Below are 7,081 nucleotides of genomic sequence, written 5' to 3'. Positions count from 1 at the left end.
GTGTAGCCCCTCTCCTGTTTGGCTTCACTCCATTGGACAATCCCTAGTCGTCCAATGGATGGGTCATACTCCCTGGTGATCTAGTAGAGATTAACTCTGCCTGTTTCTCTATTGGGGGTCCTGAGTCCCTGATGGTTCAGCGCAGAAGTGTGAGGTTTGCACCACTGGTGGATGCAGACCTCAGTAATCGCTTCCTCACAGTACGGTATTTAGCGAGTCAGGACGCAAACTAAGAACGTCTGGCGGCTGCACTCTGACTCACTAGATAGCACTGGATCCCAAGGAAGCCATTAACAAGGTCTGCACCGGCAAATGTCATGTTGCCAGCTATAAAGCCCCCACAAAGCAGGCCTGCCACTTATCCATAGCAGGCTAAATAATAAAACTAACTGCCACCCAGACACTGCTCAGTGGCACAAAAGCCGGTTAAGGTTGCCCAGCAGGGTGTTAACCAGGGTGACAGATAGACCTGTGTGTGTGCATTTCTGACTCAGTGTGTCTCTGGCACGGTGTACCTGTGTATGGGAGCATATGTGTGTGAGGTAGCTGCTTGCGCTGTGCTGTTTGTAAGGGGAGCTGTTTGTGCGTTTTTTGTTGTATTTATGAAGTGGCAGATTTTGGGAGGTGAAGGTGACTGGGTTGGGTGAGTGAGTTTGACAGAGTAAGGGGGTGAATTGGCAGGGTGAGAGTGTGTGAGTGTTACAGGGTTAGTGTGGCAGGGTGTGTGGTAAAGCTGATGGTGTGGCATGGTGAGGGGTAGAGCTTTACCTTGAGGACCACCAAGGAGGGACCATTTTTAAAGGGCTGTGCAGGGAGAACTTTTGATCTCCCTGCTGACTCGAGGGTGTCTCACTCAGAGCCTAGATACGCCGCTGCATTCATCCCATGGGCAGGCCTTCCAACTGTCTCGAATCAGGCCAGACAGTTCCTATTTCAATGCCCTGTCCTAGCATCCTAAATTTATCTGGTGTCCTACAAGTGGTGTGACTGGCCTGCTCAACCACATACATCTTTTACAGGGTGCCAATGTTTGGGTTGTCCATGAGTAGAGTGCTTTAACAATGCTCTTTGCAAATGCTGCTCTAAATGGGGCTTGCCAGCACAATGGACAGGCACACCAGGCTGACATGCCCCTTCCTCATACAGGCCATGCCTGTTGTTTCACTGGCATTCACCCTATAGACTGCACACGCCATCCAAGGTTCATACTTCCCAAGATATGACATGGTAATAGTAAATTCTTTGCAAAAGTAACAAAGCTGGAAAAGTGGCTAGAGTTAGAAAATAAAAAAAAGTCACTGTTCATTATAACAACTCTGCAATTATTATTGTTCCTGGTATTTATTTATATAGCGCCAGCATATGCCATAGAGCTTTATAGTATTATCAAAGGGGGAGATTTAACAATTAAATTAGAAAATTACAAAAACCTTCAGGAACAAAAGGTTGAAGATGGCCCTGCTCAAGCGAGCTTACAGTCTATAGGAGGTGGGGCGTAAAGCACAACAGGACAGGAGGTAGCAATCAAGCAAGGTGGAGTGAAGCAGAGCTGGAGGAGAGAATAGAGTGCTTCCCTTTAGGAGAGAGCAAGGGACAGGTACCTGAGGTTACTCTGGGAGGCCACAAGCTTTCCTAAAGAGATGGGGTTTGAGGCACTTTTTAAATGATTGAAGACTAGGGGAGAGCTTGATGGTCATAGGCAGGCTATTCCAAAGGAAATGAGCCACCCGTGAGAAGTCCTGCAAGCGTGAGTTGGCCGTATGGGTCCGAGCAGCGGACAGGAGAAGGTCATGGGCAGAGCGGAGAGACCGAAAAGGGGCATACCTGCGGATCAGTGAAGAGATATAGGAAAGGCTAGAATTGGTCAGTGCTTTATAGGTGTGGATTAGTACCTTGAATGGACTCTTTTAGGATACAGAAAGACAATGTAAGGACTGACAAAGGGGAAAGGTGTGAGAGGAGCGACAGGAGAGGAAAATCAGTCTAGCTGCAGCATTCATTACAGACTGTAGCAATAAAACTTTCGGGAAGACTTATTAGGAGAGAGTTACAATAATCCATGCAAGAGATTACTGGAGCATGGACAAGCTCCTTAGTAGCATCCTGTGTAAGAAATGGGCTGATGCGGGCTATGTTTTTAAGGTGGAATCTACAGGATTTGGTAACAACCTGGATGTGAGGCTCAAAGGTGAGGCTGGAATCAAGTATGACACCAAGACAGCACGCTTGCAAGGATGGACTGATGTGGAACCACTAACTTGAAGAGAGCAAAAGAGGAGGGTCAGTATTAGGAGGAGGAAAGACAATGAGCTCAGTTTTAGAGAGATTGAGTTTCAAAAGCGGGAGGACATCCAGTCAGAGATGGAAGAAATGCAAGCAGTGACACATTGCAGGACGTCAGGGGAGAGGTCCGGGGAGGAGAGATATATCTGTGTGTCATCAGCGTACAGGTTGTAGTGGAATCCAAAATAAGTAATAAGTTTGCCAAGAGAGGCAGTATAAAGAGAAAATAGAAGGGGACCAAGTACAGAGCCTTGGAGGAATCCAACCTAGACAGGACGAGGGGAGGAGGTATCATTAGAAAAGGAGACACTGAATGAGCGTTGGGAGAGATAAGAGGAAAATCACGAGAGGACAGAGTCACAGAGACCGAGTGATTGAAGAGTTTGGAGAAGGAAAACATGGCCAACAGTGTCAAAGGCAGCAGAGAGGTCAAGAAGAATTAGTATGGAGTATTCCCCTTTTGATTTAGCTGTGATTAGGTCGTTAGTGACTTTAATAAGAGCAGCCTCAGTAAATTGGAGGGGGCAGAAGAGGGTCAAGAAAAGAGTTGGAATTGAGGAAACAAGTCAGATGGGTAAAGACAAGTCTTTCCAGAAGCTTTGAGGGAAAAGGGAGCAGGGATAGTGGACGATAGTTAGAAGGTGAGGACGGGTCAAGAGATTTTTTTTAAGATGGGTACTACAGTAGCATGTATAAGAGCAGCAGGGACAACACCAGAAGAGAGAGCAGTTGAAGATGTGTGTTACGGAAGGCACAAGACAAGAGGAGAGAAATCCGATAAGGTGAGATGGGACAGGATCAAGCGGGCAATGATGTGGTGGGGCAATGATGCCACATTGTAAAGAACATAATGACTCCCTATATAATACTGAGCTTAATCACAGTGCTAGGTATATTTCTGTACCCTATTGCTTAATGATGCAGGATACAGCAGTGTACCCGACACTGTAGGTTTAGGAGAACTTAGAGCTAGAGGGCCTTCGGTTTAAGGGAAGCTTTGGGTTAGAGGCATCTGCATTAAAGGTGAACTGTACCCCTTTCACTCCCAGTCAGTTTTCACTCTAGTTACCTCAGAAGAAGCAGTAGGTGGAGTTCTTTGACACCTGGAACCTATTGTCAGGTTTATTTCCAAAATCCGTTGAGAGTTACTCCTCCCTATTGTAGCAGTGTAGAATTAGTTTGTACTGAAATATATATTTTTTTAAATTGTGTTAATATTATTTCTAGCTATGAGGGCTCGTGTTTTAGTGTTGTAATGTGAATATTTTTGGGTGCTTTCCTGCTCACAATACCAAACTGCAAACATGCATGTGTTTTTTTGGCGGGGGGGGGGGGGGGGGGGGGGGGCGGAGTGAAAGTCAGTAGCATAAATACTGTAGCCCACTTTAAAGGGACACACTAGTCACCAAAAACAACTTTTAGCTTAATGAAACAGTTTTGGTTTATAGATCATGCTTATGAACAGGGCCGGTGCAAGGATTTTTGCCGCCCTAGGCAAAATAAAAATTTGCCGCCCCACCCATATGATCTGCCATATGAACTAACACCAGTGCTGCACACAGTGTGTGTTTACATTAAAAAGCCTGCAGGGACAGGCTATAGACACCAGAACCACTTCATTAAGCTGCAGTGGTTCTGGGGACTATAGTGTCCCTTTAATGTGAGGTAAATTATAGATTAGTGTCACTAATAATATACTAGATTGCCTACTTACAACCAGATGAGGATGATGAGGCAGTCTGGCTCCACTGGTCTGGTGTAGAACAGGATCTCTGGAGGCTGTTTGTAACTGTGGCCACAAAATTCAATGTTCTGGGAGAGCGAGAAGCAGCTCTATTTTTTGGGGCCCCTTGCACAGCTCAAGATCTGGGCCCCCAGGGTCTGACGGTGAGTATGCCCATAAGGCCCACCCATAAATCCACCTACATGTTCCACCCATGAATTCACTCACAGGGAGTGGAGTGTGTAGGGGATGTGTTATGTGTTATTGTAGATTATCTAATGTGTGTACCTATGGAATGTAGTGTATAGGGATACCAGTTTGTGTAGGTGATGCAGTGTGTTTGTGTTTTTGTGTAAGGGATAGAAAGCAGTGTGTGTTTGTGTATAAGGGATGTATTGTGTGTTTCTGGTTGTGTGTAAGGGATGCATTGTGTGAATCTGTGTTTGTATGCATAAGGGATGCAAGGTGTGTTTCTGTGTATGTAAGGGATGCAGTGTGTGTGTCTGTAAGGGGTGCATTAAGTGTGTGTAAGAGATGCATTGTGTTTCTGTGTGTGTGTAAGGGAAGCAGTGTGTGTTTGCATGTGTGTGTAAGGGATGCATTGTGTGTTTCTGTGTATGTGTGCAAAGGATGCATTGTTTTTATGTGTAAGGGTTGCATTGTGTGTGTGTGTGTGTGTGTGTGTGTAATGGATGCATTGTGTGTTTCTCTGTGTGTAAGGGAAGCATGTTGTGTTTCTGTGTGTGTAGGGATGCATTGTGTGTTTCTGTGTATGTATAGGGATGCATTGTGTGTGTGTGTGTGCGTAGTGTGAAAGGGCACCTTGTCCTGCCTCTTGTCCTATAGAGCTCTCCCGTCCCTTAGAGCTCTCCCCTGCCCCTTAGTGGTCTCTACTCTCCTCCCCCCTTTAGTGGTCTGTCCTTTTCTCCCCAACTTTCCATTAGTGGTCTCTTGTCTCCCCCTTAGTGGTCTCTGCTCTCCTCTGCCCCCCCTTTCCATTAGTGGTCTCTCGTCTCCCCCCCCATTTCCATTAGTGGTCTCTCCCCCCACTCTCCCCTAGTGGTCTCTTCTCACCCCCCTTTCCATAAGTGGTATCCCCCCCCTCACAGTGGTCTCTCCTCTCCCCCCACCCTCCCCTAGTGGTCCCTCCTCCACCCCCCTTGCTCCTTTAGTGGTCTCTCCTCTACCCCATCCACCCCTAGTGGTCTCTCCTCCACCCCCCTCCCTCCCTTAGTGGTCTCTGCTCTCCCCCCACCCTCCCTTAGTGATCGCTCCTCACCGCCCCTTCCCTAGTGGTCTCTCCACCACCCCCTCCCTCTTTTAGTCGTCTCAACCCCGACATTCTCCTTAACACCCCACGTTCTCCTCATCCTCCCCTCCCTCCCACTTTCTTCTCACCCCCCCCCCTTAGTAGATTCCACCCCCATTCTCCTCACCCTCCCTCCCTCCCACGTTCTCCTCACCACCCCCCTCCCTTAGTGGACTCTCCCCCCCCATTCTCCTCACCACCCCCCTCCTTTAGTGGACTCTCCCCCCCCTCCCTGTGTTCTCTTCATCCCCCCTCCCTATGTTTTCCTCACCTCCCTGCCTGTTTTCTTCCCACCTCCCCCTCCCTGTGTTCTCTTCACCCCTCCTCCCTGTTTTCTTCCCACCTCCCCGTGTTCTCCTCACCCCCCCTCCCTGTGTTCTCCTCACCTACCCTCCCTATGTTCTCCTCCCCCCCGTGTTCTTCTCACCTACCCCCCTGTGTTATTATTATTATGTTATTTATATAGCGCCATCAAATTCCGCAGCGCTTTACAATGGGTGGACGAACAGACATGTAGTTGTAACCAGACAAGTTGGACACACGGGAACAGAAGGGTTAAGGGCCCTGCTCAATGAGCTTACATGCTAGAGGGAGTGGGGTAAAGTGACATAAAAGGCAAGGATAGTATTAGACTAGTGACAGTTGCAGAAGAGGAAGCAGTCGGGAGCTATTAACAGTTTAATTGATACGCTTTTATGAAGAAGTGTGATTTTTAACGATTTTTGAAGGAGTGGAGACGGGGTGAGCATCTAACGGAGGAGGGAAGCGAGTTCCACAGGAACGGTGCAGCCCTCGAGAAGTCTTGAAGGCGAGCATCAGAGGTGAGAGTACGGACAGAAGATAGACGTAAGTCTTCAGCAGATCGTAAGAACCTAGACGGGACATATTTGTGTATTAGGGAGGATAGATAGGTGGGAGCCGCATTATGTAGAGATTTGAAAGCAAGAACCAGAATTTTAAATTGAGCCCTATATCTTACAGGAAGCCAATGTAGGGACTGACAGAAGGGTGAGGCGTGGGAGGTGCGGGCGGACTGGAAGATGAGCCTCGTCGCCGCATTCATTATGGACTGTAATGGCTCAAGTTGGGAGCACGTAAGACCACTGAGAAGCGGATTACAGTAGTCAAGGCGAAAAAGGACAGTGGAATGGACCAGCACCTTAGTCGCATCTGGCGTTAAGTAGGGTCGGATGCGTGCAATGTTTTTGAGATGGAAACGACAGGATTTGGCGATAGACTGAACATGAGGCTTGAAGGAGAGGTCGGAGTCAAAGAGAACAGTGGTGGAGCTGATGGTAGAATGGAGGGAGACAGACACAGGAGTAACAATACTTGAGGGAGGAAAGACCAGAATTTCAGTTTTGGTCAAGTTTAGTTTAAGAAAGAGGGCAGCCATCCAGTTAGAAATAGCACAGAGGCAGTCAGAGACACTAGTCAAGAGGGACGGGGAGAGATGAGGGGAGGACAGGTAGATTTGCGTGTCATCTGCATAGAAATTATATTGGAAGCTAAAGGAGCTAATGAGTTTGCCAAGGGAGGCAATACAGATGTAGAACAGAAGGGGACCAAGGACAGAACCTTGGGGGACACCAACAGGAGGAGGTGGGGAGAAGAAGCAGAGCCAAAGAAGGAAACACTGAAAGTGTGCTGGAAGAGGTAAGAGGAGCACCAGGAGAGAGCAATATCTTGTAAACTAATATTGTGGAGGATGAGAAGAAGCTGTTGATGATCAACAGTGTCAAAATCCGCAGACAAGTCAAGGAGAA

This window comes from Pelobates fuscus, chromosome 9, assembly GCF_036172605.1.
Source record: "Pelobates fuscus isolate aPelFus1 chromosome 9, aPelFus1.pri, whole genome shotgun sequence".
NCBI lineage: Eukaryota > Metazoa > Chordata > Amphibia > Anura > Pelobatidae > Pelobates > Pelobates fuscus.
Note: the sequence above shows the minus strand (reverse complement) of the source record.